Here is a 13,407-nt window from a genome sequence, read left to right on the forward strand (position 1 = left end):
TACTGAATCAAATTAATATTACAGACGCACACACAAGATTATAAATCATAATCTTCTCGACAAGAAACGTGACTGGGCTGGCTGCCTTGGCTCCTCTCTGAACAGAATGAGCGCAAGGGACGACAATAGCAAGCAGGCTAAGGCTATCCTAGCATGCTATAAAGCTAGGACATTAGGGACAAAAATAAAAATAAATATTTTAACGGACTCAAGTCTGCAGGACTCACACAGGAGGGCTTGGGTGTTACACCGAGCAGCATACAGCAGTTTGGCCGCATTCAAATGATCATATTGTATGAACATTTATCACCAGAGAGCACATAGCCTAACTAGCTACTTAACGTTACCTCCTGCCATGAAACACAGGCACGCACGCACTCACACACGCACGCACATAGACCCAGGCGAATTAATAATGTTTTGGTGAAATTCACAAGTGGTGTCTATCTAGATATTAATCTTCTACATGACTTTTAGCAGTTAGACATAATGTTAGCTAACCTTGGTCGGTAAGTAGCTATGTGTTTGTGACTGTCTGAACATCTCAGGCTAATAACATAATTCAGAGTAATGTTAGCATTATGCTAAGCAAAGGCTAAATCAGGTCAGGTTTAATCAAGACGTTTAATTTCTACATTTAAACTTACCGCAACGGAGTAGCCTCTCTCCACCAAGGTTGATGAATGGACTTTACTTGTCCACCGTCTTCTTCGTCCTCTTCTTTTGTTTAACGTATCTGGCAACTGGTGAATGGCTTTTAGATGCATTCCCGCCTAATCCAAACTACAGTACCTTACTAGAAAATACAAAAGTGTAGTTTACTGTAAGTAATCTAGTAAATAACTGTTTTTGTTTTGTGGACCCATGCTACAACAGTATACTACTGCATTTTTGAAATTATACAGTAATATACTCTAGTTCATAATAAAACTCCCATGATGCAATGCATGTTACAGTTTTATACTGATCAATGTTTTTAAGTTATTTTACTGGACATTTTAAAGTAATTAACTGTAGGTTTTACAGCAAAGGCTAACAGTGCATTTCAGGAGTAAATTTAAGATTTTCAGAGAAACACAGAGCATGACTAATGAAGAGTGACTCTCAAAACAACTGCTTCTGGGTCTTAAGAGCAAAGTGAGCGTTTGTGAAAGCACACATACCGTAAATACCATCTTCTCCATGTCAGAAAATATAGTCTCTACATAATACCCAATTGTAAACCATTTCTGCGAAATCCCCTCGGAATAGTTTTAGTCAAATTAGATACACTTTCATGTGCTGAGGTTGGCAAGTGCCTGTTTTAATTGTTGAACCTGATGATCTGTCTCTTCCTACCAATTAACGACTGAGCACCTGATGCATATGCAACAACTGTAAAAGCAATTAGACTGCAAATTAACTGTAGAGATGAGTTCACGACGTGAGTGCAAATGCTCATATTTTCAATGAGCTTTGGTTCACAGTTTCACACTTCCAAAGGAGCTAAATCTTGATACGAAAATGTCACAATGAGAGAGCTTCCTGAACCCGTGTCTGCATTGCATAGCCCTGAATGCACAAATTGTCAAGAAATGGATCTGCATGAGAAATTCAAGGTTGTAAATTGAATTGTATTTGTAAAACTATATACAAGGTTACACAAAAACAGACCAGACTGGACAATTCATGTCCAATCACAAAGCACAGTCCAGTCATTTTAGACAGTTTTATGCTTTCTATCTGTGCACACACACATTCAAAATCTTTTTCCACGCAAATCTTTTTCCACACATACACAAACTTGAATGATTTCCTAACATCACATTATGAGCCTAAAATCTTTTTGACCTTAATTTGAGCAGATACTGTAGACACGCAGCCAAAGAAAGCTGATTCAATATCAACAAAATTTATGATTCTCATCAGAAAATATCTTGCTCAAAGACTAAGTAAACAGAACAAAAACAATCTTGAAGAGCATTTCATGCGAACCCTAATGACATGACAGCTGTTAGTACTCAGGATTTTGAGGTTGTACTCCCATCCCTACTGGCGCTGTGTTACCTAAAGCCATGCTAGTCACGTTAACCCGGCTCAGCAAAGCTTTTCACTCACTAGGCTGTGAGCTGAACATCTTGGAGTGCATTATCAAAGGTCCAGGGGCCTCAATGGTACAAGCCATCTGGAGTTGCAAGGAAAAGCCACTGTGCTTTGATTTGCAAAAGGACTTAGTTAAGCCAGGTACAGTAGGAATCTGCCAGCCATCGCACAACATCGTGTTACAGTAGGTTCTTTAACAGCAAACTAAGTACAAGGTGAGCAGAATGTAAGGTAGCTGAGTAAATGGGGTTAAGTAAAGGCCAAGTTTGCCCCAGAGGCCGACTCGCTGTGAGCTGAACGCCACTGACCTAGATTAATACCAACCACAGCAGCGCCAGGACTATTAAAAACACCCAGGTTTCCTGTATCCTGCCTTTCTGTCGGTGTGTGAAATGATTCCATCTGTCAGTCTCAGCTGGGTTGTGAGAACACCACTGAATGCTGCTGCCCACACACACACACACACACACACGCACACACACATATATAAGAAGGACACCCAAAAACACAGACGTGTTTGCTGGGAACTGGGGCCAAGGTGGGTGTCTGGCTGCATCCAGCCTCCAGGGAGGGGGCTCTGAGAAAGTCTGCCCAGCATGAAAGGCTGGAGGAAAGGGGAGCGAGACATTAGATAGCGACTGTAGTCATGATGGCGCACTGCGAACCATCACAGGAAGCAGGGTTCGTTTACAGGGGTTTATAATTTCAGCTATGAACAGTGCAACCTGACAAGACTTCTTTTCAATGACAGTCGGTTTTGTCTCTTCAGCCCACCTCTGATGAGCGCTGTGCTTGTGGTAGTCTCTTTTCAGCCTCCTTGTTGAATTAATAGCCTGCTTATAATAAAGCTCATTTATCACCGTGTGTATGTGCGTGTGTGTTTCTGTCGTTGTGCGCAAGTATGTGCGTCTTTTCCTGCTTTTATGTATATCATGTACAAGTGTAGCAGGCAGGTTTATTACAGTGGCATGCTTCCCTGATCAAGGACAGCAGCTGGTATTTAATAGATAGCAAACAGAAGAAACACAGGCAGCCAGCAAAGAGGAGCCAGCACATCCCTCAGCCACCTGTGAGCAAGAGCACACACTGATGAAGCTAAGAAAAAAAAAATAAAGACAAGACAAGGGCACAGATGGATTAGGAGGAACAACTGATATTCAGAGGAAAATCAGAGAAGGACAGCTTAGTGGTAGAGAGGAGAAAAAAAAAGGTCAGGGATGAGGTTTATCCATAGGAGGAGAGACTTGACCAAGCGGGTGAAAAAAGTGGAACAAAAAGCTATGTGCTGTTAAGTTGAAATATTTCAGCAGTTCAAACTTCCCCTGAGGCTGAAAAGACCAAAACACATATAACCTCTCTTCAAGTTCATCATCATTTCAGTTTGCTGGGTACATTGAAATGAAAACTACTTTTCTAGTGGTACATTGTGGACAAGATTGCACAAAACACAAACCCCATAACAAGAGAAGAAATGGTTTAAAAACTAATAAAAATGCACAGTATTAATAATATCGGCATAAAGTGACTGGTGCGTGGAATTTAAACTGTATTTTCCCTGGTACATTACTACTGCACAGGACTTCTCACTTTCCTCATATTCACGTTCAGTGTGCTTAGTTTGGCTGTAGGTAAATCATGGGCCTCATGCATCAGAAAAATCCCTGACGTGACAGTACCTATGAACTGTAGCTCTGTTATCATACTAATGCACTCCCCTATCTCCTGATGGCACAAAACTTCATACTGCAAAAATGTTCACCTTAGGTCAAAAGATGTTGGAAGACAGATAAATAAATAAAAAGCAGCATGCACTTTCAGTGTGGGAACAAAATGCTGCTCAGCAAATGTGATATATTATATAGAGACTGTCTGTTGCTTGATATGTCAGATGTGTCGTATAAAGAATAAAACGATGGTGAAATATTGCAACACATGTATGCCTTAAAATAGATGTCTGAAAACCCCAGGGATACCTTCTTCTAACCTCACACAGAGTCCCGAGGGTAGTATTCACAGAAGAGTGAGTAGGAGGGACTGTGAGTCTGTGGCTTCTCTGTAGCTCAATGAAACATTAACCCACAGTAAATCCTTTTTGTTCAGGATCAGGAATCAAACATCTCCATACGGGTGAAAATCAAACATGTCTTTGTGCGAACAAGCTGACGAGTTAAAAAGCCAACCATCCCACTGAGCTTCTCAGCAGCCCAGAATCAAAGAATTAGCCCCGGGCTCGCCAAACATTGGTAATATCCATATTCATAATGGAGATAGCTAAGGTGATAAGACTCCCCCTCTCCCCCACTCACTTTTTCAACACTTCCATGACTGTTAGCAACAAGTAGATAATATGCCACTTTTCGTCACAGATGAGTGATGAGAAGCACAGTGACAGTTCACCCTGTTTAGCTCTCATACTGCAACAAGTAGATAACTGCTTTCGTGTTACATTGCGTAGGCGTGAGGTGTGTGTGTGTGTGTGTGTGAGCACTGATGCTCTGTAACAGCAACCATACTGATGTCCACTGCTCATTTAAATCAAAGAGAAGTGCAGCCTCTCCCTTAACAGTGTGGTTTAGGAGTCAAATGGCTTCATGGATCTCCGCCAGATCTCCCTCTTTGGACTCCTGCCAGTATTTATGCAAGCAAAGAGGCGGCTAGATGCATGAAAGCCAGGAATGTAGACAGTTTTAACTTGTAAGGCCAGGATAAACTGACAGCACTCAAAAAATAAAAGCTGGGTTATCCTCTTGGTCTTAAGGGGCATTGCCAACCCAGATATAGAAATAGTGACATTAAACTAATATTGATATCGCTGTAGCCACTGGCTACGTCCAAATGTGCATTTGACAATAGCAAGTTACAACTACGCTTATCAGGTCGGCTCTTACTCCCCTTTAAATTAGGTATTTGTACGTTTTGCTATTCCCACATTCCCAGCATTAGCAATACCAGCTGTTTAGTTAGAAATGTTGGTGGTTCAACATAAAATATCATTGATTTGTTTATGCACCAAGACCGGTCTCCAGCTGTGGAGAGCAACAACAATGGTAGCTGTTGTCTCTATCTTTTATTTTCATCTGCTAAAATTAGCATGCTAACCAGTTAGCCCTGGCTAGTTTATAAATAGCCTTTTTAAAGAGCTTAACCCTAACCCTTTGATGAATGAAACTACATACTGTACATAGTAGCTACTGAGAACAAAATTGTAAGTGAGAGTAAACAGCCTAAAGGAAATTAGAAAGAAGTTCAAAGAGCTATTCTAAACGCGGTTAGTTTGCCAAAACCTGTTTCCAAACTAGCATGTCAAGTTGCCACAATGTCACTGCGTCTTCGTAAGTATTAGGAATCAACAAGGGACGTTGACAGATGTCAAACCCATGATTCCTTTATCAATCAAGAGTTGAACTGGCGTAAATAAGAATAGTTTTCCACAAACGTAAGTCACAAATAGTTTTAAAAAGTCTTAGCGAATGGCATCATCAGTTTCCCAAAGAGTAAGCAGGACTATGCCACCAAAGACTCCATGAGCAGGTCAAAGTCCAGGGAGATAGATGGCACCTGCTGTCTCCTGTTAACAAAACAGCTCATAATAAACCAAGGGCCCGACGCCTCACTACAGGGCTGCCCATCCAGAAGCCCTGGGGCCCGGTCTAAGACTAGCAGTCCTACACAGCCACACAGAATCAGCAAGCTTGTAAAACAAGCTGTTAAACTTTATCTGCATCATAACCATTGCAATAATACACCACAGATGCCAGAATTTCAAAAACAGATTTCCCACAGGGTTTTTTTTTTCTGGATATAAGCCCATTCTTCATGCTTATGTGTTTAGATAATCTGTCTGCTGCCATAAAGAAAGAATGTGATCATTTATAAAGAAAAAAACATCAGACTGCACACAATCAGTTAATAAAATGAGCTGATGTACCTTCCACAGTTATTAGAAGTAGCACTCAGACAGTGTGCCTGCATCGTGAAAGTGTACATACTGCACTACATCCTATTAGCCCGCACATTCACAGAGCCATTAGCATTTAAATATGCAGGAGCTGTGCTCCTTTCAAAATGCCATTTTTACTCTGCTGCAAGGAGAGTTCTCCAGTTGTCATAAACAACTTTTTTTTTTTTAATTCAAGGACCTTTTCAAATGTCAGGGCCAATCAAACACAACACGACAGGTCTCTGGGTGGAAAAAAAAAATACAGCTCAGGGGGCAGAGAAGAAAAGCGGACTTATCATGCATATTCATGTGGTTGGAAGGTTCAATGACTGCTGTCGCTGAGAATTGTGAGCAGTGGCAAAACAATTTGTGTGGTAAGAGACAGCTGAAAAAAAAGTACGCTTTTAACTCTTTTCTCTCCCTCACCATGTCCAAATGTCAATGTCACAGACCCACAATGGCCAAAGCTCTGTGTGCCCACGAGTGACTCCCAAAACCCCAACTCCGACTGTTTTTCTCCCCCCTTCTCTCCGTCAGCAGATTTGGGCAGAAAAGTTTTCTCTGCGAAGTGGTGCTCAGCAGAATGGCAAACAAACAGAGCCATCTCTCCACTGGCAAGGGCTCACTTCAGCACTTTAGACATCTCTTTCAGTTTACAACTTGCCTAACATCAGCAGGATGGATCCTCCTGACACAAGTCTATGTCAGCTGGACTGGAATAGGGGGCTCTGCCGAGACACAATGGAAACCTTCCTCCTCCTCCTCCTCCTTATGCCACCTCCCTCCCGAGACACCGAGACAGGAGAGAGGGTAGGAAGGAAGGAACAAAAAAAAAAGAGAGGAAATAAAACACAATACATGTGCCTGTACTTTCTGTGTGTATGTGTGTGTGTGTGTGTGTGTGTGTGTGTGTGTGTGTGTGTGTGTGTGTGTGTGTGTGTGTGTGTGCATAATCCTCTCCAGGAAACTTCACCAGCTTGGACAGAGAGAGCTGCACGCCTCACTGCTATCTCCCTCTCTATCTGTTTCTGTCTTTCTCATTGCTTCACTTCCTGCCTCTCTTCATTAGTCTCTGTCTCTTCTCTCTGGCTCCAGCAAGGCACAGTCATCTACGAGGACATTATTAGCTGTCAGCATTAACAACCAGCGTAGCAGCAGCGGCGGCGGCAGCGGCAGCAGCAGCAGCAGTCGGTTTCATAACAATGCTCACAGAAAGCCTCTTCTCTGCCCCAGCGAGAGGAACAGGCAGTCAGGACAGCCTGCTGCGTGCAGATGGTGCTTTGTCTCTGCTAGTTCCTGCAAAAGTGATACGCAGACACAAACGCCAGCACACATGTACATGCACACATAGTTGGAAGACGTTGCCACTATTCATTCCTAATCCTCTGTGGTTTGCTTGAAAGTTAATGGCAGGTGTTTAAAGCTGTGGCTATGCCAAGTGAAGGAGGGGAGGTGAGTGGGAGAAGATCAACTCTCTTTTTTTTTCTTTTTTTTTTTTACTGCTGGCAAACACACACATACTTTTCCATGTTGGAAAGACAGTGTATTACATCGGTATTAGATCTCCAAACTACACCCTTTCATCCATCCTCATCCCCCTCCTCACTCTATCTATCTATGGCATAATGTCCGTGCATGCAGTTGAGAGCAATTAGGACTTCTTTGGGGGAAAATGGCCAGTCATTAAGGAGGAGCAGGGACTCCACAGTGTGATGGTTTACACCAGGTGGGAGGCTATTAGACAGTCAAGTGATGTGAGCAAACTCTCATGCTCATAAATACAGGGAACAGTAAACATCCTCCACTGTCCCCCCCCTGCTGCCGCCGAGAGCTTTGCTCCAATCATATAATGAATTAATTATTAAGAGAAAATGCTCATTTATGCATCCTCAACATAACATATGCACACTCCCTAAAGAGTCATTTTAATGGCCTTTTTCACACCAGACATCTTAGCACATGTGTTAGTACTAACATTAAAAGTGGCTCTGTCTATTATTAGTATGACCATGAGGATGAGACAGGCAGAGCAAGCCAACATCAGGACCCTGAAACTGAAGCAGCCAAATGACATTCAGCCGCCATTCATTTCATTATTTAAACCTTTGCTTCTCCAACTGTGACATGTTCAAATGTCCTCAGTGAAAAAAAACGTGCAGTCCCATTAAATATTAATAAACCAAATAACTTTTACTGTATTTTTTTGTCTATCATGATGAGGATTTTTGACTGTTTTCTGTCAAAAGACTAAGTGATCACCAGATCAGTTATGAAAATAATCAGCGTTTCCATGTTTTGAAATACATGTCACAAAAATGTAAGCTCTGGCGCAAAGAGAAAAATCTGCAAAGCCCCTGAAGAATAAAGTTGCAAGGCTATCAGCAAGTCTCCCAGCAATTTAACATTTAACTTGTAAACACTCAGAGAAACAATGAGCAGGGAAATGAAGCAACAGTGGTGATAAACAATACACAGAAGAATGAAAATCTAATGCGAGCAATAGTGCAATTTGTTCAGTTAATCACTTTGGATTTGATATGTAAGATTTGGCAACAATGAGTGAATATGATTCGGCAATTTTATGTTTGATTGTCTCAATTAAGAACCTTAATGCTTTCAAATACAGCAGTGGACTGTAATTTGCTTGTTTTCTAGCCACATGCGCCAGCTGAACTGGGAGTGACTATTAAACACATTATTTTGAATTGGCAAAGCCTATGAACAAGCTTGTAAGATGCCAATGTGGCAGGAGCAAAGCAGCTGTGAGAGCATGAAATATGACTTTGGCTGCACTTGAGAGCAAACAACTGATGTATCCGTTTCCCCATATACAGATACTGTATATATAAATATATAAGTGGCAGACAAGTGTGCATGCACCCTGACACACAAACACAGGGCAAACATTATCTTTAAAACAGGCCTTATCAGTGAAGAGAATCAGACACCTGCTTCTGTCTGGTGCAGACCACTCTCCCAAAACTATCCTTTACAACCACAAACACAAACCACAGAGACACAACAGAGCGTGTTACAACAAACAAGAAACAGGTGCTGAAAAACTGGGAGAGTGCACCACCAGTTACCCTACACACACACACGCAGCAGATTTTAAAAACGGCTGTTCTCTGAGACTAAACTGTTACCAGCCAGCATGTGACACGCTACAGCAGTTGCTCAAGGAATAATTGAAGTACACCTGTTCCTTAATCAGCGTAAATGCCTCTGAGGTGCACAGGTCTCAATTTGCAAAGTGCAAAGTCTTTGCTTTCAAAATTTCTATCATGAAATCCTTAGCTTCACCCGCTAATTAGTGATTGTTGAATGAATGCCTTCTTTTTTTTCTTTTTCTTTGTAAACAAATGTCTCAAAGAAAAGCAAAGAAAAAAACTGAATCTTTCAACAAGAGAAAATTGCCACTGTGTCAAAAGACCTGCAGTATAAATCTCTAATCCTCCATGCTGTGTGATTCTGCATGAGGGTGACTGACATGAGGCTGTACATTTTAGGCCTCTTGCAGATGGCACAGTGTAATTTCACACCCATTACCTCCTCTCCACAATGCATAGCACAATCACATGACAGTAAAATCCTCTCAAACCAACTCCTATGGGAACTTTTAGAAGCCGTTAGTGGCCCGGCCATTATGGGAATTCTCAGAAGACTTCACAAGAGCTATTTCAGCAGCGTCCAAATTACTGTGTTAAATGGAGTATTAGGCTCTGAGAATATGATTAACCAATTGTAATTTCTTTGCTTCTGTGACTTCATAACAGGCAGTCAATGCATGATTCGGATTTGTTTTCCCGTCGCCGTGCTTCTAGCTCTTTCCTTTTTTTATGAAGCAATCGTGTCAACAACAATAACAACAACAACAAAAAAATGCAAGAAAAGTCATCTCATAGAATAAAACATAACATGCATCCTCTGTCCAAGCAAAATCATGTGCCAAATAAGCAGGTGGTGATGAGCAAAGTGAGAGACAGCACCTGTGCTTTCAAAAACCATCATCTCTGCACTGCTTCAGTGCACGTGTGCTCCCCGGCTTTGCCTCTCCGCTATCCGGAGGTATAATACAGCAGAAACACACAAATGAGTCCCTACACAAGCATGTTGTACAGCAGATCAGCCGTGTACATCAGTGCTCACTACAAGCACAAATCATGTTCGTAATCACAGCACACCGACTCCACCAGTCACCAGGGAATATCTGTTGAGGCAAATGAGACTCCTGATTTCCAATACAAACACATGCCCCCACACACACACACTCACACACACATATACACATCAACAACACTGATAGTCACCATCAAGCGCAGGCAGAATGCATGATATCATAAATATTAAAGCGTTGGTTTCGCATTTTCTTGGCATTTTCCTCCTCAGTGATAAATCAAAAGGCCTGATAGGAGCTGCCATGTGCATTGTGATGCTGCCTGTGATGTGTTTGCCTTGGGAGGCCAGCTTTCATATCTGAACACATGCAGGCCACAAAGACGTGAGAGGAAGTTCAACCCCCAGCAGAGTTGAAGGCGGCAGATGAGGGGAGGGATATGGAGAGGTGAACAGGGAGGGTGTTGTAGCAGGTGCGACTGAAGGAGCTGGGGAAAAAAAGGAAATCCCAGTAAGCAGAGATAAACTAAGAAGTGCTGTATCTGTTGCACCACCAGTAACTGATATATTGTTTTGGAGGGACGGGAGGGGGTATACACTCCCCCAATGATTTCTGATTAAAAGCAGATCAGATGCTCTAATAAACGAGGTGTTTCAGATGCAAACGTTCGCCTCTGGAAGGGTGCGGGCTATACGGCCTGCATGTCATTAACAAAGGCCTTTTTCTCTGCGCCCAGGCTCCACTCTAAGTTCCCCTGCCTGTTGTGACAATGCCCAGGGTGTGTGTGTGTGTGTAAGAGAGGGTGAGTGTGTGTGAGGGGGGTGAGAGCAGATGTCCGTTGCCAGCAGCACATCTGCATACAGCCTCAATCCCCACCCCTTCACTGGCCAGACAATGGAGCCACCCTCCTCCTCCTCCCCCTCCTCCTCCTCCTCCACTTGAAGCTTTCTTCCACTGGAGCCTCCAAATGCAGTAAAAACACACACACACACACACACACACACACACACACACACACACACAGAGCGAGAGAGAGAGAGAGAGAAGAGGGAGAGTGGAGAGAGTTGCCTTTCAAGAACCAGTGCCCACTTTGCCTGTCAAAACTCTGAAACGGAGGGATTATCCCAGTGTTTCAAAAATGTGCAGGTGCTCATATGGATGCCTGATTGGTTCACTAATTAAGATCTCATTAATTAGTGGGCTTTACTGATGACAAGTTCAAACTGGATTTGTTTGCTTGGTTATTCATGTGCCAACAAGAGAGGCTGCAACTGCACAAAACACACACACACATACACATACACACTTGCACCAAACTTTTCATCCAACTCTTGTCACCATCCTTTTATGATTACAAGTGTATATATCATATTTTAATTAAATATATTTACAAAAACATCACTCATAATTAATCTTAATTGGATCTCTACTATGCTCTCCATTGCTTCATAACTAGCCAGCTCATTAGGAACTTAATAACGCCTATTCCCACATCTCTATGAAGTGGAGTATCGGATAATAATGTCTACTCCCACCCTCCCTTGGCTTGTCCCTCCTTGCTGATGATGGCGCAGGGACACATGGACAGCGATGCGAGTATAGCTTTTCAAAAAAAAAAAAAAACTACACCCCCGGTGGCGGACACACAACTGAAACATTTTTTACACCACCTTTACAATAATCGTGAATCCTCCTACCTCGACTGGATGTTTACTGAGAGTTCAAACGTCGGCTTTGGGGGCTCCAGGAATAGCATCGCAGGCTACGCATTTCAAATTCGCTTGTTATCTCGGATTTAGATAATGATCCACCTTTGGATGACATAAAAAAAATAAAAAAAAACTTAATCCTGAACGCAACGGGACAATCTCCGGCGCTGTGTAAACGGCTTGGTGTCGTGTGTTTTAGTGGGGAAGTAGCCTCGGCTCTCGGTGTGCCTGGTTATCCTGCTGTTTACTTATACGCTTCATAAACACTCCTATTCTTTTCCTCCTGCCAGAATTGAGAGGTGTGTATCAGTTTGCTTTTCCTTTTTTTCTCTCGCTTTTTGAGTGAGGCGGAGCCTTTGCCCACTTCTCCCTCACTCACACACAGGCACACACACACACACACACACACGCACTAGTGCTGTGGTACTCGTTTTGAGACCACATTTTCAAGGTCTTGGTCTTGTCTCGGAATCGACTACATTTTTTACTCGGTCCCGTCTTGGTCTCGGTCGCGCTGGACTCGGGATTTTTTCTCGAGACTAGTTAAGACCACAGCTGCAAGGACATCGTTTTTTTTTTTAAATCGCAGATGTCTCTCTCTGTGTGTCACTCGCTCACTTTGGTTTATGTAATGTAAATCAATAACTTTAGGATAATCTACAAAAGTAGGCTATAGCCTATATGCTTGTGTGTAACCATCAGAAAAACTTGGTTGCACCAATGTCATCTTCAGCAGGTTCTGCTGTGTTCTTCTGTTCAATCCAAACTTTGTTTCAATTGAAAATATAGCCTATACATTTTATACAAAATCATCTTTTCTTTTTAGCTGAGGAATAATGTAAGTCATATGATTATTCTGAGTACTGGCACTGAATACAGTCGCCTAATGGTCTCGCATTGGTTTGGTCTTGACTCGGTCTCGGGTTAGGTAGTCTACAACGTTAAAGTCTATGGGGCTTGACCATAGGTCTTGACCACCACAACACTAAAAACACACACAGACGAGAGACACTTCTAGCAGTTGATGATGTTGATGGAGATGGGAGTGTGAATTAATTTTCCAGAAACACTATCAGTTAAAAAAAAAAAAAAAAATGTGATACCTGTCTTTTGTGTTGCGTCGTTCCCCTCTGTGATCAAAACTCAAGTCTTGTCCAATAAGTGTCAGCAAAACAATAAAAGGATCAATCTAGGTTTTACGATTTTACGTCTGGTTTACAATGCCAAAACACATGCGAACTGAATCTTGTTAACGTTAGTTTCTTGTATCGTAAACTGAATTCATGTCTTGTGTGTTTTGTTATTTATTTTAAGGAGACGGGTTTGTGTAAAAGTGTTTTAACGTTAACGTTACTGAATTAAAACGTGTGGACTGTTTCTTGCTAGTTTGGATTTTGGCTAATTTGCTCATTTTGTGTAGCAAATCAGTCAAAAAAAAAACATAGCCTATTAAACTTATGATAAACTCCTCACATTTGAGCTGTTGGCTTTTCTTCAGTAAAAAGTAACGTTAATGTTACAAGCAATTTATCAACCAGGATCAAAATGGTTTTGGATTA

The 13,407-nt window shown here is 42.0% G+C and overlaps 1 protein-coding gene across 5 annotated transcripts in view; it reads right to left on the reverse strand.

Annotated features, from left to right (window-relative positions):
* LOC146973343 (C-terminal-binding protein 2) overlaps nt 1–13,407 on the reverse strand; it is a 67,974-nt gene that overhangs the window by 54,308 nt on the left and 259 nt on the right. The window contains exon 1 of one of the 5 annotated variants that reach the window (XR_015037750.1): nt 11,837–12,173. The exons of 1 other annotated variant lie outside the window; for it this stretch is intronic. The gene's annotated coding sequence lies outside the window, so the exon portion shown is untranslated. Of the gene's footprint in view, nt 1–11,836; nt 12,219–13,407 lie in introns of those variants that run through there. 3 more of the 5 variants (XM_085799811.1, XM_085799815.1, XM_085799810.1) reach the window with 3 other exon arrangements.

The sequence above is a fragment of the Trachurus japonicus genome, chromosome 15 (genome assembly GCF_045865225.1).
Source record: "Trachurus japonicus isolate A0001 chromosome 15, Traja_1.0".
NCBI classification, from domain to species: Eukaryota; Metazoa; Chordata; class Actinopteri; order Carangiformes; family Carangidae; genus Trachurus; species Trachurus japonicus.